Source organism: Hyla sarda, chromosome 2, assembly GCF_029499605.1.
Source record: "Hyla sarda isolate aHylSar1 chromosome 2, aHylSar1.hap1, whole genome shotgun sequence".
NCBI classification, from domain to species: Eukaryota; Metazoa; Chordata; class Amphibia; order Anura; family Hylidae; genus Hyla; species Hyla sarda.
This window is the reverse complement of record NC_079190.1, coordinates 84,964,253-84,989,192: the sequence shown is the minus strand read 5'-3', so window position 1 is coordinate 84,989,192 and position 24,940 is coordinate 84,964,253. Positions and strand designations below refer to the sequence as shown.

The 24,940-nt window shown below is 46.6% G+C and overlaps 1 protein-coding gene and 1 long non-coding RNA gene across 2 annotated transcripts in view; both read right to left on the bottom strand.

Moving 5' to 3' along the window:
- LOC130358714 (transmembrane protein 198) overlaps nucleotides 1-14,726 on the bottom strand; it is a 76,772-nt gene extending 62,046 nt beyond the window's left edge. Inside the window, exon 1 of the mRNA XM_056562363.1 lies at nucleotides 14,615-14,726. The gene's annotated coding sequence lies outside the window, so the exon portion shown is untranslated. The remainder of the gene's footprint in view (nucleotides 1-14,614) is intronic.
- Nucleotides 14,727-16,803: 2,077 nt separating this feature from the next.
- Nucleotides 16,804-24,940, bottom strand: part of LOC130358717 (uncharacterized) — a 40,866-nt gene continuing 32,729 nt past the window's right edge. Inside the window, exons 3-4 of the long non-coding RNA XR_008889628.1 lie at nucleotides 17,089-17,238; nucleotides 16,804-16,982 (exon numbers count right to left, since the gene is read on the bottom strand). This is a non-coding gene — a long non-coding RNA (uncharacterized LOC130358717). The remainder of the gene's footprint in view (nucleotides 16,983-17,088; nucleotides 17,239-24,940) is intronic.

Genomic DNA, 24,940 nt, shown 5'->3' with positions numbered 1-24,940 from the left:
CTTCTTCTTCCCACGGCTGGGGGCAATCATGTTGCGCAGAGTTGGAGCTCTGCGGTATGTAAAACCCGTTTTTTCGGGGATTAGTCCTCTTAGATGGGGATCAGACCTCAGAACATTCCAATGCTTTTTTATGATTTGCTGCACCAATCTGTGGCCTCCAGAGTAAGTAGAAATAAAATTCAGGGTTGGATTCCCCTTGTTGGTTTTCTTTGTTCTTCTCTTGTTGGAGTTATTGGATGCTGCTATGGTTCCATTGTTCCCTTCATACAAGGGGTCACTGGAGGGGTTACCTGGTTCTACCGGTGTGGATGTCGGGCAATCCACCTCGGATGAGGTTATTGTTGAGTGAGAAGGTAGGCAGTCATCTTGAGTCATTTGTAGAGTTTTATGATAGGCATAAGCGGAAGAATACCCTTTTGTCTGCTCAGCAGTCTCCAATAGCCGGAAACTCAGCATTCAGCTGCCTGATCACTCTGGCAGCTTTCTTCAACATGCGCTGTAAATGTGTAATGCTGGAATTTAAAGGGGCACTGTCAAATCTAGCAACTTTTTATATGTTGTTACTGATTAAAATTAAAGACCTTTTGAATTATGATTGTTTAAAATGTTTTGAATATTTAATAAAGAAAACAGCTCCTGAAAATCCCACCACTAGGGGGCCCCATGCCTACTGGGACACTAAACAGTCCTGCAGCAGCATCAGGCTTGTCCATGAGTCATGGACAAGAGATGACTCATAAACAAGGCTACATGAGCAGACACACCAATCACCTCCCACCCCCACAAGGAGGGACATGCCCCCCTCCCCTGAGAGGATTTCTAACACTGTGAGCTAATGAAAAGAGGTATTTTTATAATACATATAGGTGATAGAGGCATAAAAATTAGATGTACATGGTCAGGATTAGGTACTGAGTAATATTATTTTTTGTGGGACCTGACAGGTACACATTAAAGGAAATCTGTCATCATCTCTATATCATGCTCGGAACTGCAGACATGGGCAAATAGGTGATATGGAGATAAAACAAATTATACCTTTCCTAGTTGATGGCTGTTTACAAACTTTACAAAATCCTATTTTCCTTCTAAGAACCCTTCCCTCTTTCCCACCCCTCCTTGCTTAGCTTCCAGCACTAAGCCCCTGTTCATCATTTATGCAGCTCAGAAAGCGGTGGAGGAGGGAGGAAGCGTGCATGCTGCAGCTTAGCCTGGCCTATATGACCCTTGATGTAACACTCACGTTTCTGAAGACAGGAACCCCAGTGGATGTGGATCCGCTGGACCTGTGTGGCAGATGACTCGGACCGTATCAGGGAGTGTAGTCTAAGATACCGTTGTTTTTCACCAGAGCCCGCCGCAAAGCAGGATGGACTTGCTGCGGCAGGCGGCACCCAGGTCGCTACCCCTGGCACGGCTCAACCACACAGGCGGCTGAGGAGATGAGAGGCACAGGAGGGATAAGGCAGCTCGTAGTCTGGATAGCAGAAGGTCAGGGCAGGCGGCACAGTAGCGTAGTCAAAGCGAAGCAGGAGTTCAGTAGGCAGGCGGCAGAGGAGCAAGGTCAAGTCACAAGAGCAAGAGATCTGATACACGGCAAGGCAATACTGAGGAACGCTTTCTGAAAGGCACAAGGCAACAAAGATCTGGCAGGGAAATGAGGAGGGTTGAGGAATTTATAAATGAGCCACAGGTGGATTACACTAATGAGCGTACTGGCCCTTTAAATCTTAAAGCTTTGGCATGCGCGTGCCCTAGGGGACGGGGACACTCATGCCGGAGCAGAGAGGCAGGAGCAACACCCAGAGAGTGACGGACTGGGGCTCAAATGCGGGTGCGTCTCGCGATGCGAGTCCCAGCCCCGTCAGCAGCAGAAGGTAAGGGGACCATGCACTCACGGCCAGCGTGTGTGGCCGAAGCGCATAATGTAACACTTGAGCTTTGAAGGCAAACATGATTTTATAACTTTGCAAACAGCCATCAACAAACAGATAGGCATAATTTGTTTTATCTCTCTTTCATCCCATGTCTGTTGCTCTGAGCATGATATAGAGCTGAAAGATTCCCTTAAAATAATAGGAATACCTGTTGTTCATATAGAGCAGGCTTAAAAGCGTCATTTAAATGATGATGTTCTTTATTCTCTCAACAGTTGGGCGTGAAGAGACACAGCTCATGTTGGTCTGTCAGGTGGCTGAGGCAACTGTACAACGCCTGTGCACATGCTCTATTTTTATTAATAGGACTCTTCCATGGAATTTGCTGGGCATCATACGGTTACATAGGCAACCTGGCCATCTAGCATGAGCTGCATTGCTCCATGTCAAACCATGGAGACCATGTGGAAAGACATCAATGGAGTGACCCTTTATGGTGACCCTTTGCAGTTGAAGCATATCTGTCATTCCAGGTAACCTTCTGTCCACTAGTTTCAATAGTTCATCATCTGTAATTTTAATGAGTCGAGACTCGTCTCTATGATGTCTCCCATACACTGTACATCCTACTCCTCTATATCTCTATAGCACACCCTCAGAAGCAGCAACATCATAGAGGACATTATAGAGCAGTGTTGAGCAGTCTAAGTTGTGAATTCATCAATAGGGTTACATCTAATACTTACTATGAGCTCAAAGTCTCTATTCAGTCTTCCTTTATGCCTCTGGCTTTCTCAAGCCACTTTTTTACTCTCCTACCTATCCCCACCTCCCTCCATTTAGGCAACTGACAGTGACCATTTAACTGTTTACTGTGCCCAGAAGCACTGCAAGGATCATAAAGCATCAGGGGTATCACCAAGCAAAGCATATGTTTTTGGTCTCTCACATATTGGGGGTTATTCACTAATGTGATCCAGTTTTTTCTCAGGTTTTGGACCCAAATGGTGTCACACACTTTGTGTTCCCACATAAAATGGGGGATTTGACCTCTAGAAAAACCAGACAGCTCAAAGCATGTGTAAAAAAATAAATAAAAAATAAGCAAAACGTAGGATCAAATTTGTAAATACCATGAAAAAATACTTGTCAGGAATCAAAAGCCACAAAGAAACCTGCACTCCTCTTTTCATTGTAAATCAGGTCCATTGGGGGAGATTTATCAAAACTTGTGCAGAGAAAAAGTTGATCAGTTGCCCATAGCAACCAATCAGATTGCTTCTTTCATTTTTCAGAGGCCTTTTTAACAATTAAAGAAGCAATCTGATTGGTCACTATGGGCAACTGGTCAACTTTTCCTCTGCACAAGTTTTAATAAATCTCCCCCCATTGTGTTTTTTCTGCTGTGGATTTTGTAAGTTTTGCAAAGTCCACCTGTGTTTATCCTAGACTTGCTAAATTTTGCAGTAGATTCACTGTGGCTAAAACCATGGCATAAAAATATGCTATGTATTAATCCACTATAATAGTGTTGCCATTAGTGCCCCATACAATAGCATAGTAGTATAGTATAATAGCCCACTTAGTGCCTCTTGCAGCCTTTAGCCTTAACTGTACAGCCTGGTAAAGGTGGGCACTATAATCCAATGCCTATATAAAAATGATAGGTAGGACAGGGAACCAGCTGCTCCTCCATAGTAACATACAACAGTTTTACTTGGCCAAACTAAAGCGGTTGTTACGCCGAGCGCTCCGGGTCCCCGCTCCTCCCCGGAGCGCTCGCTACACTCTCGCTACTGCAGCGCTCCGGTCAGATCCACTGACCCGGTGCGCTGCGATACCGCCTCCAGCCGGGATGCGATTCGCGATGCGGGTGGCGCCCGCTCGCGATGCGCACCCCGGCTCCCGTACCTGACTCGCTCTCCGTCGGTCCTGTCCCGGCGCGCGCGGCCCCGCTCCCTAGGGCGCGCGCGCGCCGGGTCTCTGCGATTTAAAGGGCCACTGCGCCGCTGATTGGCGCAAGTGGTTCTAATTAGTGTGTTCACCTGTGCACTCCCTATGTATACCTCACTTCCCCTGCACTCCCTCGCCGGATCTTGTTGCCATTGTGCCAGTGAAAGCGTTTCCTTGTGTGTTCCTAGCCTGTGTTCCAGACCTCCTGCCGTTGCCCCTGACTACGATCCTTGCTGCCTGCCCCGACCTTCTGCTACGTCCGACCTTGCTTCTGTCTACTCCCTTGTACCGCGCCTATCTTCAGCAGTCAGAGAGGTTGAGCCGTTGCTAGTGGATACGACCTGGTCACTACCGCCGCAGCAAGACCATCCCGCTTTGCGGCGGGCTCTGGTGAAAACCAGTAGTGACTTAGAACCGGTCCACTAGCACGGTCCACGCCAATCCCTCTCTGGCACAGAGGATCCACCTCCTGCCAGCCGGCATCGTGACAGTAGATCCGGCCATGGATCCCGCTGAAGTCCCTCTGCCAGTTGTCGCCGACCTCACCACGGTGGTCGCCCAGCAGTCACAACAGATAGCGCAACAAGGCCACCAGCTGTCTCAACTGACCGTGATGCTACAGCAGCTACTACCACAGCTTCAGCAATCATCTCCTCCGCCAGCTCCTGCACCTCCTCCGCAGCGAGTGGCCGCTTCAGGCCTACGACTATCCTTGCCGGATAAATTTGATGGGGACTCTAAATTTTGCCGTGGCTTTCTTTCTCAATGTTCCCTGCACTTGGAGATGATGTCGGACCAGTTTCCTACTGAAAGGTCTAAGGTGGCTTTCGTAGTCAGCCTTCTGTCTGGAAAAGCTCTGTCATGGGCCACACCGCTCTGGGACCGCAATGACCCCGTCACTGCCTCTGTACACTCCTTCTTCTCGGAAATTCGAAGTGTCTTTGAGGAACCTGCCCGAGCCTCTTCTGCTGAGACTGCCCTGTTGAACCTGGTCCAGGGTAATTCTTCCGTTGGCGAGTACGCCGTACAATTCCGTACTCTTGCTTCTGAACTATCCTGGAATAATGAGGCCCTCTGCGCGACCTTTAAAAAAGGCCTATCCAGCAACATTAAAGATGTTCTGGCCGCACGAGAAATCCCTGCTAACCTACATGAACTCATTCATCTAGCCACTCGCATTGACATGCGTTTTTCCGAAAGGCGTCAGGAGCTCCGCCAGGATATGGACTTTGTTCGCACGAGGCGTTTTTTCTCCCCGGCTCCTCTCTCCTCTGGTCCCCTGCAATCCGTTCCTGTGCCTCCCGCCGTGGAAAGGGCTATGCAGGTCGACCGGTCTCGCCTGACACCTCAAGAGAGGACACGACGCCGCATGGAGAATCTCTGCCTGTACTGTGCCGGTACCGAACACTTCCTGAAGGATTGTCCTATCCGTCCTCCCCGCCTGGAAAGACGCACGCAGACTCCGCACAAAAGTGAGACAGTCCTTGATGTCTACTCTGCTTCTCCACGTCTTACTGTGCCTGTGCGGATATCTGCATCTACCTTCTCCTTCTCTACTATGGCCTTCTTGGATTCCGGATCTGCAGGAAACTTTATTTTGGCCTCTCTCATCAACAGGTTCAACATCCCGGTGACCAGTCTCGCCAGACCCCTCTACATCAATTGTGTTAACAATGAAAGTGTTACGCCAAGCGCTCCGGGTCCCCGCTCCTCCCCGGAGCGCTCGCTACACTCTCCTCACTGCAGCGCTCCGGTCAGATCCACTGACCCGGGGCGCTGCGATACCGCCTCCAGCCGGGATGCGATTCGCGATGCGGGTAGCGCCCGCTCGCGATGCGCACCCCGGCTCCCGTACCTGACTCGCTCTCCGTCAGTCCTGTCCCGGCGCGCGCGGCCCCGCTCCCTAGGGCGCGCGCGCGCCGGGTCTTTGCGATTTAAAGGGCCACTGCGCCGCTGATTGGCGCAGTGGTTCCAATTAGTGTTATCACCTGTGCACTTCCCTATATCACCTCACTTCCCCTGCACTTCCTTGCCGGATCTTGTTGCCATCGTGCCAGTGAAAGCGTTTCCTTGTATGTTCCTAGCCTGTGTTCCAGACCTCCTGCCGTTGCCCCTGACTACGATCCTTGCTGCCTGCCCCGACCTTCTGCTACGTCCGACCTTGCTTCTGTCTACTCCCTTGTACCGCGCCTATCTTCAGCAGCCAGAGAGGTTGAGCCGTTGCTAGTGGATACGACCTGGTCACTACCGCCGCAGCAAGACCATCCCGCTTTGCGGCGGGCTCTGGTGAAAACCAGTAGTGACTTAGAACCGATCCACTAGCACGGTCCACGCCAATCCCTCTCTGGCACAGAGGATCCACTACCTGCCAGCCGGCATCGTGACAGTAGATCCGGCCATGGATCCCGCTGAAGTTCCTCTGCCAGTTGTCGCTGACCTCACCACGGTGGTCGCCCAGCAGTCGCAACAGATAGCGCAACAAGGCCAACAGCTGTCTCAACTGACCGTTATGCTTCAGCAGTTACTACCACAGCTTCAGCAATCATCTCCTCTGCCAGCTCCTGCATCTCCTCCGCAGCGAGTGGCCGCTTCTGGTCTACGACTATCCTTGCCGGATAAATTTGATGGGGACTCTAAGTTTTGCCGTGGCTTTCTTTCCCAATGTTCCCTGCACCTGGAGATGATGTCGGACCAGTTTCCCACTGAAAGGTCTAAGGTGGCTTTCGTAGTCAGCCTTCTGTCTGGAAAAGCCCTGTCTTGGGCCACACCGCTCTGGGACCGCAATGACCCCGTCACTGCCTCTGTACACTCCTTCTTCTCGGAAATTCGAAGTGTCTTTGAGGAACCTGCCCGAGCCTCTTCTGCTGAGACTGCCCTGTTGAACCTGGTCCAGGGTAATTCTTCCGTTGGCGAGTATGCCGTACAATTCCGTACTCTTGCTTCAGAATTATCCTGGAATAATGAGGCCCTCTGCGCGACCTTTAAAAAAGGCCTATCCAGCAACATTAAAGATGTTCTGGCCGCACGAGAAATCCCTGCTAATCTACATGAACTCATTCACCTAGCCACTCGCATTGACATGCGTTTTTCCGAAAGGCGTCAGGAGCTCCGCCAGGATATGGACTCTGTTCGCACGAGGCGTTTCTTCTCCCCGGCTCCTCTCTCCTCTGGTCCCCTGCAATCTGTTCCTGTGCCTCCCGCCGTGGAGGCTATGCAGGTCGACCGGTCTCGCCTGACACCTCAAGAGAGGACACGACGCCGCATGGAGAATCTCTGCCTGTACTGTGCTAGTACCGAACACTTCCTGAAGGATTGTCCTATCCGTCCTCCCCGCCTGGAAAGACGTACGCTGACTCCGCACAAAGGTGAGACAGTCCTTGATGTCTACTCTGCTTCTCCACGTCTTACTGTGCCTGTGCGGATGTCTGCATCTGCCTTCTCCTTCTCTGCTGTGGCCTTCTTGGATTCCGGATCTGCAGGAAATTTTATTTTGGCCTCTCTCGTCAACAGGTTCAACATCCCGGTGACCAGTCTCGCCAGACCCCTCTACATCAATTGTGTAAACAATGAAAGATTGGACTGTACCATACGTTTCCGCACGGAGCCCCTTCTAATGCACATCGGACCTCATCACGAGAGGATTGAACTTTTGGTCCTTCCCAATTGCACTTCTGAAATTCTCCTTGGACTTCCCTGGCTTCAACTTCACTCCCCAACCCTGGATTGGTCCACTGGGGAGATCCCAGGAGCGCTCGCTACACTCTCCTCACTGCAGCGCTCCGGTCAGATCCACTGACCCGGGGCGCTGCGATACCGCCTCCAGCCGGGATGCGATTCGCGATGCGGGTAGCGCCCGCTCGCGATGCGCACCCCGGCTCCCGTACCTGACTCGCTCTCCGTCAGTCCTGTCCCGGCGCACGCGGCCCCGCTCCCTAGGGCGCGCGCGCGCCGGGTCTTTGCGATTTAGAGGGCCACTGCGCCGCTGATTGGCGCAGTGGTTCCAATTAGTGTTATCACCTGTGCACTTCCCTATATCACCTCACTTCCCCTGCACTTCCTTGCCGGATCTTGTTGCCATCGTGCCAGTGAAAGCGTTTCCTTGTATGTTCCTAGCCTGTGTTCCAGACCTCCTGCCGTTGCCCCTGACTACGATCCTTGCTGCCTGCCCCGACCTTCTGCTACGTCCGACCTTGCTTCTGTCTACTCCCTTGTACCGCGCCTATCTTCAGCAGCCAGAGAGGTTGAGCCGTTGCTAGTTGATACGACCTGGTCACTACCGCCGCAGCAAGACCATCCCGCTTTGCGGCGGGCTCTGGTGAAAACCAGTAGTGACTTAGAACCGATCCACTAGCACGGTCCACGCCAATCCCTCTCTGGCACAGAGGATCCACTACCTGCCAGCCGGCATCGTGACAGAAAGATTGGACTGTACCATACGTTTCCGCACGGAGCCCCTCCTAATGTGCATCGGACCTCATCACGAGAAAATTGAGTTTTTGGTCCTCCCCAATTGCACTTCCGAAATTCTCCTCGGACTACCCTGGCTTCAACACCATTCCCCAACCCTGGATTGGTCCACTGGGGAGATCAAGAGTTGGGGTTCCTCTTGTTTCAAGGACTGCCTTAAACCGGTTCCCAGTTCTCCTTGCCGTGACCCTGTGGTTCCCCCTGTAACCGGTCTCCCTAAGGCCTATATGGACTTTGCGGATGTTTTTTGCAAAAAACAAGCTGAGACTCTACCTCCTCACAGGCCTTATGACTGTCCTATTGACCTCCTCCCGTGCACTACTCCACCCCGGGGCAGAATTTATCCTCTCTCTGCCCCAGAGACTCTTGCTATGTCTGAGTACATCCAGGAAAATTTAAAAAAGGGCTTTATCCGCAAATCCTCCTCTCCTGCCGGAGCCGGATTTTTCTTTGTGTCCAAAAAAGATGGCTCCCTACGTCCTTGCATTGACTACCGCGGTCTTAATAAAATCACGGTAAAGAACCGCTACCCCCTACCTCTCATCTCTGAACTCTTTGATCGCCTCCAAGGTGCCCACATCTTTACCAAACTGGACTTAAGAGGTGCTTATAATCTCATCCGCATCAGAGAGGGGGATGAATGGAAAACGGCATTTAACACTAGAGATGGACACTTTGAGTATCTGGTCATGCCCTTTGGCCTGTGCAACGCCCCTGCCGTCTTCCAAGACTTTGTTAATGAAATTTTTCGTGATCTCTTATATTCCTGTGTTGTTGTGTATCTGGACGATATCCTGATTTTTTCTGCCAACCTAGAAGAACACCGCCAGCATGTCCGCATGGTTCTTCAGAGACTTCGTGACAATCAACTTTATGCCAAAATGGAGAAATGTCTGTTTGAATGTCAATCTCTTCCTTTCCTAGGATACTTGGTCTCTGGCCAGGGACTACAAATGGATCCAGACAAACTCTCTGCCGTCTTAGATTGGCCACGCCCCTCCGGACTCCGTGCTATCCAACGTTTTTTGGGGTTCGCCAATTATTACAGACAATTTATTCCACATTTTTCTACCATTGTGGCTCCTATCGTGGCTTTAACCAAAAAGAATGCCAATCCTAAGTCATGGCCTCCTCAAGCGGAAGACGCCTTTAAACAGCTCAAGTCTGCCTTTTCTTCGGCTCCCGTGCTCTCCAGACCTGACCCATCTAAACCCTTCCTATTGGAGGTTGATGCCTCCTCAGTAGGAGCTGGAGCGGTCCTTCTACAAAAAAATTCTTCCGGGCATGCTGTTACTTGTGGTTTTTTTTCTAGGACCTTATCTCCGGCGGAGAGGAACTACTCCATCGGGGATCGAGAGCTACTAGCCATTAAATTAGCACTGGAGGAATGGAGGCATCTGCTGGAGGGATCAAGATTTCCAGTTATTATTTACACCAATCACAAGAACCTCTCCTATATCCAGTCTGCCCAACGGCTTAATCCTCGCCAGGCCAGGTGGTCTCTGTTCTTTGCCCGATTTAATTTTGAAATTCACTTTCGGCCTGCCGATAAGAACATTAGGGCCGATGCTCTCTCTCATTCCTCGGATGCCTCGGAAGTAGAGCTCTCTCCGCAACACATCATTCCTCCTGACTGCCTGATCTCCACTTCTCCAGCCTCCATCAGGCAAACTCCTCCAGGGAAGACCTTCGTCTCTCCACGCCAACGCCTCGGAATCCTCAAATGGGGTCACTCCTCCCATCTCGCAGGTCATGCGGGCATCAAGAAATCCGTGCAACTCATCTCTCGTTTCTATTGGTGGCCGACTCTGGAGACGGATGTTGTGGATTTTGTGCGAGCCTGCACTGTCTGTGCCCGGGATAAGACTCCTCGCCAGAAGCCCGCTGGTCTTCTTCATCCTCTGCCTGTCCCCGAACAGCCTTGGTCTCTGATTGGTATGGACTTTATTACAGACTTACCCCCATCCCGTGGCAACACTGTTGTTTAGGTGGTCGTTGATCGATTCTCCAAGATGGCACATTTCATCCCTCTTCCTGGTCTTCCTTCAGCGCCTCAGTTGGCAAAACAATTTTTTGTACACATTTTTCGTCTTCACGGGTTGCCCACGCAGATCGTCTCGGACAGAGGCGTCCAATTCGTGTCAAAATTCTGGAGGGCTCTCTGTAAACAACTCAAGATTAAATTAAACTTTTCTTCTGCCTATCATCCTCAATCCAATGGGCAAGTAGAAAGAATTAACCAGGTCCTGGGTGATTATTTACGGCATTTTGTTTCCTCCCGCCAGGATGACTGGGCAGATCTTCTACCATGGGCCGAATTCTCGTATAACTTCAGAGTCTCTGAATCTTCCTCCAAATCCCCATTTTTCGTGGTGTACGGCCGTCACCCTCTTCCCCCCCTCCCTACTCCCTTGCCCTCTGGTTTGCCCGCTGTGGATGAAATATCTCGTGATCTTTCCACCATATGGAAAGAGACCCAAAATTCTCTCTTACAGGCTTCATCACGCATGAAGAAGTTTGCTGATAAGAAAAGAAGAGCTCCCCCCATTTTTTCTCCTGGAGACAAGGTATGGCTCTCCGCTAAATATGTCCGCTTCCGTGTCCCTAGCTACAAATTGGGACCACGCTATCTTGGTCCTTTCAAAATTTTGTGCCAGATTAATCCTGTCTCTTACAAACTTCTTCTTCCTCCTTCTCTTCGTATTCCTAATGCCTTTCACGTTTCTCTTCTTAAACCACTCATCATCAACCGTTTCTCTCCCAAACTTGTTTCTCCCACTCCTGTTTCCGGCTCCTCGGACATCTTCTCCGTAAAGGAGATACTGGCCTCCAAGAAGGTCAGAGGGAAAACTTTTTTTTTGGTCGATTGGGAGGGTTGTGGTCCTGAAGAGAGATCCTGGGAACCTGAGGACAATATCCTAGACAAAAGTCTGCTCCTCAGGTTCTCAGGCTCTAAGAAGAGGGGGAGACCCAAGGGGGGGGGGTACTGTTACGCCGAGCGCTCCGGGTCCCCGCTCCTCCCCGGAGCGCTCGCTACACTCTCGCTACTGCAGCGCTCCGGTCAGATCCACTGACCCGGTGCGCTGCGATACCGCCTCCAGCCGGGATGCGATTCGCGATGCGGGTGGCGCCCGCTCGCGATGCGCACCCCGGCTCCCGTACCTGACTCGCTCTCCGTCGGTCCTGTCCCGGCGCGCGCGACCCCGCTCCCTAGGGCGCGCGCGCGCCGGGTCTCTGCGATTTAAAGGGCCACTGCGCCGCTGATTGGCGCAAGTGGTTCTAATTAGTGTGTTCACCTGTGCACTCCCTATGTATACCTCACTTCCCCTGCACTCCCTCGCCGGATCTTGTTGCCATTGTGCCAGTGAAAGCGTTTCCTTGTGTGTTCCTAGCCTGTGTTCCAGACCTCCTGCCGTTGCCCCTGACTACGATCCTTGCTGCCTGCCCCGACCTTCTGCTACGTCCGACCTTGCTTCTGTCTACTCCCTTGTACCGCGCCTATCTTCAGCAGTCAGAGAGGTTGAACCGTTGCTAGTGGATACGACCTGGTCACTACCGCCGCAGCAAGACCATCCCGCTTTGCGGCGGGCTCTGGTGAAAACCAGTAGTGACTTAGAACCGGTCCACTAGCACGGTCCACGCCAATCCCTCTCTGGCACAGAGGATCCACCTCCTGCCAGCCGGCATCGTGACAGCGGTTACTTGTGTCCTTACCCTTAGGCACTTACAAAGTTATCATTTAAAAAGTGTATTGCTTGTTAGTTGTGGATGGTGTGTTACTTGTGTATGGCTTATTATCTAGCATGACAAATTTATTTAGCATTTAAAGGGGTAGTCCAGTGGTGAAAAACCGATCCGCTATCCTAAGGATAGGGGATACGTTTCAGATCGCGGGGGTCCGACCACTGGGGCCCCCCCGCAATCTCTCTGTACACGCCCCCTCAATACAACTCTATGGCAGAGCCGGAGATTGCCGAAGGCAGCGCTCTGGCTCTGCCATATAGTTGTATTGAGGGGGCGTGTCAGCCGCCGCTTCGGGCGGTGGTCAACACGCCCCCTTCCCGCGGGCTGTGGGGGCCCCGTACAGGAGATTGCGGGGTGCCCCAGCGGTTAGACCCCCCGCGATCTGAAACTTATCCCCTATCCTTAGGGTAGGGGATACGTTTTTCACCACTGGATATCTCCTTTAAGTGCATCCCTTGTGTGAGAGCATGCATGAAAGCATGCGTCTGTTTTATAAGTATTCCCTTTTAGGGACAATTATCATGACACATTTTAAACAATAAATTAAAGGAGAACTGTGGCGCAACACTTTTCACTTCCCCTGTGCCTGGGCTGGCTGCAAAAAATTTAAAAAACTAACTTTAACTCACCTTCCTACGTTCCCCCGTTGCGCCGATACTGGCGTCCCGTTCCTTTTACTTTTTGGGCTCGGATCATCACACTGCAGTCAGTGGAAGCTGAGCAGCATCGGAGGAACGGGACGCCGATATTGTCGCAACGGGAGAATGTAGGAATGTTTTTTTTGTTTTGTTTTGTTTTTGCCGCTCAGGAGAAGTGAAAAGTGTTGCGCTGCAGTTCTCCTTTAATAAATATGCCCCTATATGTGTAAGGACTCCAGGGTCATGACTGTAAATATTTGTTCTTAGGCCAGAACAATGTGATCTCTCTCTCAATGTAAACAATACTTACTTTTGTGGATATGCACAAACATTGTTTATTGTGAAATCTGTAGTTACTTGTTACATTGTTTTGTGTAGTTTATCTCGCAAAAAGAAAGCTCAGCTCTATACACCAAGAGCACCATGTTTCTCATCCTGTAGTAGCCTGGGAGGTTACAAAGGGTTAACAAACAAAAGCTTTGTGACACAAGCCGGTCAAAATGGCAAAATGCTTGTTAGTGGACAGCTCTAGATATTCTTGCACACGCATGTATTTGTTGTGAATAAGAAGTGAGGACAAAGCCAAACCTCTCTAGTGGTGGTCTACAGTATCTTCCCTAAAAACAAAAGGAAAATCCACCTGCCTGAGCCATCTTTTCTATTATATCTGCCATGTAGGTCCCCATACACATTGCCGGTCAAACCAAAATCTGTGGGTTTGGCAACATTACAGGAGTTTAACCACATTGGATAGGATACACAGCAAAACACTCTATAGGTTATGCCTGATTGCTTGGAACCCCACTGATCACAATAAAGATGGCCCTGTGTCCCAATTTAAATAGAACAGCAAAACGTGGAATAGAATTCCAAGTCTATGGCCATTCATAATGGTGCCACGATAGCTGTGCCCAGTCTATTTTTTGGCAGCTCTTAACAGGAACATTAAGGACAGTGCTTGGCTGCTGCGTCAAATCAAATGTGTACAACATCACCGCAGCACTTCCACCTGGGAACACTAAAAGTTTGCAGAAGAAGAAGTGAATTGAGGGAAGTGTTAACTTTTTAAACATTTTTATTTTTTTTATTTAAGTCCGGCCGACCCACACCTGTAAACAAGCGCTGATCTAGCAGAGTGGCATTTATTTAAGGAGCCTTCGCATGGCTCAATGATCATACAGAAGGGCTGCACAGACAATCACTGTATCGTTCATGTAGCGCTTTAATGTCATCATTGTGGGCTGCACATCCTCCATCTACATACAGACATGTTGGGCTGAGTAATGATGATTTTATGCCTATCATGGCCTAACTGCCTGTTTATATGGTGAGTCTTGTAGACATTGGGCTGTATCTCTTTATTTGGATCTGGAAGCTGACAACTTACGAGAGTTCAAATGAGGAAAGGCAGCAGCTCTGTAATTGGAATGCGCTGGGCACAATACACTTCTGAAAAGTAATAGAACTAAGGATGTAGACAAGTGCCCATTGATCCATATGTGAAGTAGTCCAAAGCATTTATCTTGTCTCATTGGTTGCTTTTTATTTCAGAGTGTGAACTGTTGTTGATTAAATATCATTAGTATTATTGTGTAATGTGCTTTAGGTCATATCCAGAATACATGCCTAGCATCTCTATTATGTCAACCATTGTGATGAGCATGACAAGATATTTTTATATTTCTCTTGGGTATACATTTATAAGTGATGTCCATTCATTGGCATCATATTGATGCAGTAAACAATTGTCTGCATAATCCAGCAAGTGGAGAACAAAAGCTTCTGGCACTACTGCACGCTCAACTCAGTAAATAGCTGAACATGGATGGCACCACAGTCCCAGCCATATATGCCCACTAAGACCAACCTTGGTGTGACACCAAGAGGATCAACAGATATTCAGCATGCAATAAGCAAAAATAATGGAGCACTCACCGGATGTCTTCTGATTTCTTTATTTGCAAAACATACATGCAAACAGAGGGAGAGTCAAGCAGAGTGACAAGCAGTTCACTGGGATGACAGCTGTTTCAAGCTCTGCAGCACTTCGACATGGGCCTAAAAATATTGCCACGGCACATGAAAAAAAATTAATTGATAGCTGGCACCATAGAAAAGAATACTTTATTTCTTAACCCATTCCCTCACAGGTCTCACTTCAGCCCCTGTTTTTTCTGCCTCTGGTCATCGACTGCTCCCAATTCAACTGCTTTAGGTCCCCCGCTGCTCCTGTTGTCTGCCTGCTTCCAAGATGAGAGGAGTCATGCTCTGAGCTTGTCGGGGAAGCAGGCAGAAGACAGGAGCTGCAAAGGACCTTAAAGAGTAGCTCTCATTAACTTGATAAATTATATAATCCTCCCAGTTCACTGCCCCTTCATGATAAACCACCCCCTACCTTTATTTTTTTTAATTATTTTTTAGTTATCTACCTTGATATTGCTCTGTATTTTCTGCTCAGCCTCAGGTTCAGATTCACAGACTGGGAAGGGGCGTTACCCAGCAGACGTGACATCATCTGGAGCCATACAGGGGAGAACTTCCTCCCTTACTCTGCTACACACAGCAAACGGCAGTTAAGTGTGAGATGAGCTATGGTTGGATAAGGCTGGACACACACCCCTCAGCACCCCAGACCGCATTTCTTGTGTTTGGACTTCTGCCGGGCCAGCAGAAGTCCAAAGTCTGTTAGAAAGATGGGGAAAAAAATGTGCTCTGGGCAAGTAGGGAGACACCTAGTGGCAGCTTTTTTTAAACACAAATAAAACAGAAAACTTTTTTTTATAAAGTATATTAAAAATATTTTTTATTACCAAAAATTTTTAAACTCTTCAGGACGCAGGACGGTGAGTAGTTGCCTAGCAACATCTGGAGGGCTACAGTTTTGAGACCACTATACAGTGGTCTCAAAACTGTAGCCCTCCAGTTGTTGCAAAACTACAACTCCCAGCATGCCCCAACAGCCGTTTGGGCATGCTGGGATTTGTAGTCTTGCAAGACTTAGAGGGGTACAGTTTGGAGATCACTGTTCAGTGGTCTCTAAACTGTGGCCCTCTAGATCTTGCAAAACTACAACTCCCAGCATGCCCACACAACAGTTTGCTGTCTTGGCATGCTGGGATTTGTAGTTTTGCAACCTCTTGAGGGCCACAGTTTGGAGATCACTGTGCGGTGGTTTCTAAACCGTGGCCCTCTATATCTTGCAAAACTACAACTCCCAGCATGCACAAACAGCAAAAGGCTGTCTCACCATGCTGGGAGTTGTAGTTGCATACCTCCAGCTGTTGTATAACTACATCTCCCTGCGTGCCCTTCGGCGATCAGTACATGCTGGGGGTTGTAGTTTTGCAACAGCTGGAGTCACACTGGTTGGAAACATACTGAGTCAGGTAATAGAACCTAACTGCCCCCCAAAAACTGAAATGGGATGTCCATTTTCCTTATAAGCAGAGAGTTTCAAAGTGAAAAAAATGCAACATTTTAAATTTTTCATAAAATTTGGGAATTTTTCACCAATACATGATGCAAGTATCGACGAAAATGTACCACTAACATAAAGTAGAATATGTCACGAAAAAACAGTCTCAGAATCAGAATGAAAAGTAAAAGCATCCCAGAGTTATTAATACTTAAAGTTACAGTGGTCAGATTTGCAAAAAAGGGCTGCATCCTTAAGGTGAAAATGAGCTGCGTCCTTAAGTGGTTAATGAGAGTGCCCATTTAAGCAGTCGAAATGGGAGCTTCAGTGAGACCTGCGGGGGGACCAGGGGTAGGTAAGTACAGTTTTTTTTTTCCTTTTTCCCATTGTCCCAGGAATCTTTGTATTTTTTTTGTCAACGCTGTAATACCCCTTTAAGCCTTACTGTATGCCACTGACTTCCAAAAGTTTTCTGACACAGTAAAAGTGATAGCGAACAATGGCAAGTTTAGTGGCACTGTTCAGTAGATGAGGAGTGGTGTACATTATGACCTTAATACTACTATACTGATTTATAGTTTGTATACAGGTGTGTGTGTATATATATATATATATATATATATATTTATATATAATGTACAGTATACCCTATTGTATCTTCAGATCAGCCCATACAACAAAAGTAGAAAAAAAGGTTATACTTGCCTAATACAATTGGAATTTGGCTGAAAGAGCTCGTGGGGAGACATCACTGGTGTCAAAAAGGGCTAGAGATCCAGTGTTGTCTTCTCTGGTGGCACGGCCTGTGGTCTAGCTTTTGACACCTCCACTGAGTCCATGTCACAGCTGTGAGTGGAGAATGAGCCACAGATGCAAGGTCCCTCTCCGCTGAAAAAAAAAACAAAATTACAAAAAGTGTAGATTGATGTCTACATAATTGGGGAGTGATGTGTACCAAATCTTCATGCCATAGTTTTTACATTGTCCTCCTTACCAACTATACATATTCCTTAGTTATTGGAGAAGAAATATGTAAACAAAATCCATCCTTCTCAGCTCAAGATCAGCACAAATGGAGGTCCTGTTTCAGGCACATTTAGCTGCTATCGCCATGGTATATCTGGCCATATTAACTGGAGCTACTCTAAAAATAAACAGAAGCATTACATGTTGGCTAATAAAATTAATATGTCAATTGTTTTCTTTGGATTACAGCAGTATGTAAGAGATGGGAGCCATACTGGATGCATCATGCAGCTTTTGCTTATAGAGAAAGGTATAGAGGGGTGAAACGCGTTGGCAAGATAGGATTGCCACTAATCACTGTATTGTACTGTATTTTTGTCATGTATCCCTCTCCCTATTCCACACCTAGTAAATAGGAGATTCTCATGTGCTTAGGGACTTTAGGTTAGGGCTTCACCTGTACCCTTCATCCCCATCCCTATCAACTTATGTGTACCCTATCTGTGGTTGTTTAATCATTATTTAAGTAAAAGTTAAGTTTTATCCTCACCTGATTGGTGTTTTTCTAGTTGGTACTTTATAGAGAAAGGTCTAACAAAGCAAATTAGAAGTTAGATTCAAAAGTATAGAGCTAAGAATGGAACAGATATGGATTATGTAGTGTATTGGATTGTTGAGGATAATACAAATGGCCCAAATGTTTCTGTTATATGATAAAGTATGCAGCACAATGTACTCTGTGATGTTTAGACAACCTTTAGAATGGAATGGTTCCTGACAAGGACAATAGCCCTGATTTATTAAAAGTGGAGTGTAGGTTTTGTTGCGTTTTTTGCTGTTCCGACCTTTTTTCATGGTATTTACTTATTTACTTCGCTTTCAGAAACTTTATACATGCATTAAAGTGTAGGGTTTTCTTCCCTGAAAATTCACATTCTGTGTGACAGAATTTAGGCTCAAAACCTGACAAAAAGAGTAGGAATCCTGTTAGTAAATAAGGGCCAATGACTTTCACGTAAGTTGGCTTCTCCTACATGCTTTCAAGCAGTTATTTAGGGAGTGCTATGTCCTCAGGTCTAGGAACTCCTGAGATTCTTTCCCTCCCAGTTATAGAAGGGAGACAGGAGACATTACTATGTTAAGACACTGTCTGAGCCCCTCTGTGCTATTCAGAGAATATGTGGGTTGTGGATGGTAGCAGCTCTGTTATATACATACTCATGGTATCACATAGTATTGGGTGCCTGATTCAGGAATATTATAGTATTTCTGGTGTATATCTCAAAATTAAGACAAATGTATTATAATAAATGACAAAATCAATACAGTTGCCTAATTATACCACTATACAAATAGCAAATATTAACCCCACACTTACTGAACAAAACCCAGAATATCAAGACCAATATAACTAGAATACTATTATACAAGGTTTAAACAATACTATCACACAATGATCATCACATAATAACTAAATAATACCGCTATACTGTTACTTAATAAAATCTTCTATACAAACATCAATATTTGCACCATACAGGGACCATATAGTAGTAGTTCTCAATCCTACAAAGGCATTCTGCAGACCATACCTGACTACTGCACAGTACAGATTAAAGTGTACAGTGTTTTGCTTATCTGTGTTTGCTATATAAATAAAGAGTTATAGTGGGCTGACAGGTCTAAATTTTTTTTATAAAGGTCACGTATATCAGGTATTATGTATTATAACAGAATATAAACAGTAAACAGAGAGAGAAATTGTGCATAATAGTGTTACCATCAGAATGTATTTCTATAGAGCCACAATGATAAAATTCCTAAGTCAAAGTACCAAACTTAGAAAAGGAGGAGGGAACCTGTAAGGCGTGAGTGTTATCATAGTGTTAATCGATAAATTGAGATATGACAGTATTACTGTGACTATATTCAGGTGAATAGTAGGTGAACTCCAGAGTCCTAGTGTTGTGTTAGGAAGGGTTTAGAAGAACCTCTAAGTAAGGTCACATAGAGGTGGTGTTTTTCTCTTTACGGCAGGTGAACCAGGGTTCCCACAACTTTGTCATGTTCCCAGCTCAGCAGTTCTTCTATTCTACAAATGGAATCTAGCCTGGATAACCACATTGAGATAGCTTAGGGGGTTGTCCATTCTCCATTTTGTATGGATCAGCAGCCTAGCACTGTGCTCATATATTGGTGAGGTTGTTTCTTTCTGGGCAATCTTCCTATTAAATGTTTTTTTTTATTAAAGAGTAGACTTCCATCCAGAATGTGCCAGTCTTTACCTGTACTTCCAAACCTGTCCTAGACCACCATAAACATTTCTTCAAGCCAGGACTATGTTTCTCTAAACATTTGCTGGACAAACATCTTGGGCTCCTCACTGTTCCAACATCCTTTTCACCTATTGCACCCTAAATGTTAATAATCACTACCTTGATGCCCTACACTGTCATAGTACTTTACCCCAAACAGTTACAGTGCACCCATGACATCTTACACAGTAACACTGCTTCTTATGGCACTTCACAAATTATGAATGCTCCCTTTTCTACACAGTAGTTATGCCCCCCTTGTGCTCCTACACAGTAGTTATGCCCCCCTTGTGCTCCTACACAGTAGTTATGCCCCCCTTGTGCTCCTACACAGTAGTTATGCCCCCCTTCTGCTCCTACACAATAGTTATGCCCCCCTTGTGCTCCTACACAGTTGTTAGCCCCCACCCCCCTTTGTGCCCTTACACAGTAGTTAGCTCCTACCCCCCTTTGTGCTCTAACACTGGTGTTTCCCAACCAGGGTGCCTCCAGCTGTTGCAAAACTATAACTCCCAGCATGCCTTCGGCTGTCCAGGCATGCTTGGGGTTGTAGTTTTGCAACAGTAGTTAACCCCTTTTTTTGTTGCAACCACACTGTAGTTAGGCTGCCACCTCTTTCTCTCCCTGCTATGTGCCTATGTTACATCAAGTCCATCAAGTTCAACCAGGAAATTGAAGGGTAGGGGTGTGGCGCGATATTGGGGAAGGGATGGGATTTTATGTTTCTTACATATGTTATTTTGTTCCAGGAATGTATCTAACCCTGTTTTAAAGCTTTTAATTTTTTCCTGCTGTGACCAGTTCCTGAGGTAGCCTGTTCCATAAATTCACAGTTCTCATGGTAAAGAAGGCGTGTCGCCCCTTGAGACTAAACCTTTTCTTCTCCAGACGGAGGGAGTGCCCCCTCGTCCTTTGGGGGGGGGGGTTTGACATGGAACAGTTTTTCTCCATATTTTTTGTATGGGCCATTTATATTCTTATATACGTTTATCATATCTCCCCTTAAACGTCTCTTCTCAAGACTAAACAATTGTAACTCCTTTAATCGCTCTTCATAGCTAAGATGTTCCATGCCCCATATTGTTTAGTCGCGCGTCTCTGCACCCTTTCCAGCTCCACAGTGTCCCTTTTATGGACTGGTGCCCAAAACTGAACAGCATTTTCCAGGTGAGGCCGTACCAATGCTTTATAAAGGGGGAGTATTATGTCCCTGTCCCTTGAGTCCATGCCTCTTTTTATACATGACAATATCCTGCCGGCTTTGGAAGCAGCAGCCTGACATTGCATGCTATTTTGTAGTCTGTGATCTACAAGTACACCCAGATCCTTCTCTACCAGTGACTCTAACAGTTTAATCCCCCCTAAGACATACGATGCATGCATGTTATTTGTACCCAGATGCATAACTTTACATTTATCCACATTGAACCTCATTTGCCAAGTGGATGCCCAGACACTTAGTCTATCCAAGTCATCTTGTAACTTATGCACATCCTCTATAGACTGTACCGTGCTACAAAGCTTGGTGTCATCTGCAAAGATAGAAACAGAGCTGTTAATACCATCCTCTATATCATTGATAAATAAATTAAACAACAGCGGGCCCAGTACTGAACCTTGGGGCACACCACTAATAACCGTGGACCAATCAGAGTATGAATTGTTGACCACTACTCTCTGGGTACGATCCATGAGCCAGTGTTCAATCCAGTTACAAACTAAAGTTTCCAAACCCAAAGAACTTAACTTACCTGTCAGACGTCTATGAGGGACAGTATCAAACGCTTAAGCAAAATCCAGAAACACTATGAGGGGCATTTACTAATCTTTTACTATGTAGTCTGGTTTTTACCCTGTTTTTTTCTACTTCATTTTTGACTATGTGCGACAAATTTACTAAATTGTTGCACAGCGTTAATAAATTTGGCACACATAGGCAAAAGTGGGAAATTTACTTCATGTAGTAGAAAAAATAGTCTGTTCCTTTTTCCTGCTGTCTGAATAGGTTTGGCTGCTAGGTTTCCTTCTGGATCTTTTGTTTTTGAGTATTTTTTTAGCTTTTTCACCACATCTAAATAATTCAATAACTAAATTGTAGTCATGGCTCAGAATAGTGGTAAACGGCGTTTACTGTGTGTGTGTGTGTTTATTACATTTTTGTAACACTGTTTTTTCTCCCTAAATGTACTTACACTTTTTTTTTTTGTTACTTCTTCTACAGATCCGTGTATCCTGTGGACTCGCATTCGGTGGACTACTTCGACGACCAGCATTTTTCTTTGCTTGATGTTAATAAAATGGTTAACGAGGGCTTGTGGGGGAGTGTTTTTTTGTAATAATTTTTTTTTTTAAACCTGTTGTGTTTTTTTTTTTTTTTTACTTTACTGGACAGGCTTAGTAGTGGAAGCTGTCTTAAAGACTGAGTCCATTACTAAGCCGGGCTTAGCGTTAGCCACAAAAACAGCTAGCGCTAACCCCATATTATTACCCCGGTACTAGTGGTCCTCGCCCACCCTGGTAACGTCAGGCTTTTACTGTTTGGTTGGTATTTGGCTGAGAATAAAAATAGGGGGGACCCTATGTGTTGTTTTTTTTATATTTAATTATTTATTTAAAAAAAAACTCATAGGGTCCCCCCTATTTTTATTCTCATCCAAATACCAACCAAACAGCAACATCCTGACGTTACCAGGGTGGGCTAGGACCATTGGTACTAGCCCTCCCCAGCTTAAATAACACCAGCCTGTTACCGTCTAGGCCCAGGAGCGCCATTTTTGAGGCTCCGGGCCTCTTGGTACCGGCTCTTCCCGGCACCCCTGTGGCATTGGGTACCGGGGTAATAATTGGGGGTTAGCGCTAGCTGTTTCTGTGGCTAACGCTAAGCCCAGCTTAGTAATGGACCCCGTCTATAAGACAGCTTCCACTACTAAACCTGTCAAGTAAAGTAAGGAAAAAACACAACAGGTTTTTAAAAAGTTTTATTACAAAAAACACTCCCCCACAAGCCCTTAACCATTTTATTAAAATCAAACAAAGAAAAATGCTGGTCATCGAAGTAGTCCACCGAATCCGAGTCCACGGGATACACGGATCTGAAATGAGAAGAAAAAAAAAACGGGTTAGTACATTTATTATCACCTGCTCACACATCTCCCGCCCCGCACGACTACAACTGCCAGCATGCCCTTACAGTAAGGACATGCTGGGAGTTGTAGTTGTGTGGTGCAGGAGATGTGTGGGCAAGTGACAAGCTTGTCCCCTGCCCCCAGCTGCAGGACTACAACTCCCAGCATGCCCTTACAGTAAGGTGGGGTGGAGGCCGGGCACAGTGTTTCCCAACCTGGGAGTTGTAGTTTGACATTACAGTGCAGCCTCCCGGGCTCCTCATACTGCCTCCCCGCTACCCTCACTTATAGGGACACTGATATCCCCCCCCCCCTTGTCTCCCGCCCACGCCGTTCAGCTCCCGCTGCTACAAGACTACAACTCCCAGCGTGTCCTCACTGTAAGGGCATGCTGGGACTTGTAGTCTTGCAACAGTTAGCAGACAGATGGGAGTTGTGTGGCGCTGGCAGGTGAGAGGGGGGATGTAAATCACTGCAGTGTCCCTGTAGCGAAGTGAGGGTAGCGGGGAGAAAGTATTACGCTGCAAATCCGCTGGTGAAGGCCCGCTCTATGCTGTCTTTACATGTGCCTGCTCTTAGAGGCAATACGCCGCTACGAGCAGACACACTGCGATGTGTGAGTTGAAGTATACTCGCACATCGTGGGAATACTCTGCCTAGCTCAGAGCAGGGAGAGTGGCCGCGATGTACGAGTACGCCGCGCACATCGCTACAGTGTGTCTTCTCGTCATGGCGTATTGTCGCTACGAGCAGGCACATGTAAAGACAGCATAGAGCGGGCCTTCACCAGTGGATCCGCAGCGTAAAATATGCTGTAAATCCGCTCGTGTGAACGTACCCTTAAAATGTCATTCAAATTTCTTGGAAAACTGATGTTTTTAGATGCGTTTTGAAACACAAAACAGAAAAGTGTGTTCACAGAAGAACTATCTTTCTCCTTTAGAAACCCTTTCAAGTGGTTTTCTAAATAAAGCATTTATGCAGTTACCATATGCAGTCACTTAGTGTGATGACACTTCATTCTGAGTACTGAGCATGGAGTTACTGTCAATGATCATATGCAGACATAATCTTACAGTAACACTAATAGCTTCTTTCAGAGACAAAGATAAACTGAGTCATCTGATCACAAGGAGAAGAATGAATAGATGTTTAGGATTATTTTTCCTTACAACAAACCAACTCCAGGATCTCGCTCTGCGTTTTCCTGTTTTGTAAGAACAGATTCTTTCTTTCCAGGATGTGAGACCTTGGTTAAATATGATACATTTCACTGCAGGGTCATTTTTTGTTTTAACTTCATTCACTAACAATAGAAATCATTTATCTTTTTAAAGATTAAATATTTTAAAATGAATTTGTCAAAATAGAATGCCACCCACGGTAAAGGCAGAGTAATATCTAAAGTGTGAAAAAAAAAAATGTCACCTTTATATGTTATTATTTTATTTTAAGGTGCTATTCATTTCAAGGCTCTGTAAGTAAAATGGAGTTTAAGGAGTTATCCAAATATTTTAATATGAAACATGTTTAGGGTGGTAACAAAATAAAAAATGCATACTCCCCTGCAACTGATCTACCACCAGTGCCATCCCTACTGCTCAGAGCTTCCTATTCTTGGCACATAAGAAATTGCTAAATTACTGCTGTGCCCAGTGATTGGCTTAGGCTGCATTCATATATCGTTTTTACATTATGGGTGCCGGATCCGGCTGGGGTACGGGAGAGCCCGGTTTGACGCATGCGCTGAACTCCATTTACTTTAATGAGCCGACCAGAGTCAAATGGTGACTCCGGTCGGCTCATTTTTGACTCGCATGCAGTTTCCTGATCGGACCTAAAACCGTGGTATACTACGGTTTTAGGTCCGGTTACAAAACCGCATACGGGTCAGAAATGAGCCGAACAGAGTCACCGTTTTACTCCGGTCGGCTCATTTAAGTAAATGGAGTTCAGCGCTGGTCCGGCTGAGGTACGGGAGAGCCTGGTTTGCCTCTCCGCCAGCCAGATCCGGCACCCGTAATGTAAAAACGAAGTGTGAATGCAGCCTTAGTGGGCATCTCTAGTGTGTACGGATGGTAAACGGGAAGCTCCAAGCAGCTGACTTTCCATCATCTATAGGTGGAGAGTCAGGAGGCCGCAATATACCTAAAACAGCTGGCCGAAGCTGCACAGCAGGTTTATGCACAAGAGTAGTCTTGGAGACAACAGTGTAGGGGATCGGACATATGGAGAGCACAAAAGGAGGTCTTGTGGGGGATCGATGAAAGTGAAATCAGAGATGAGTAAAGAGGACATTTTTAGTAATGATTCTTTACGATCTAAATCTAGAACAAAGAGATTTGGTTAAAACCCTACTACTATTGCTCAGATAAAGTTAGGAGCAGCTACTGCACATATTTGGGGAGATATATCAAAACCTTTGCAAAAGAAAAGTTGC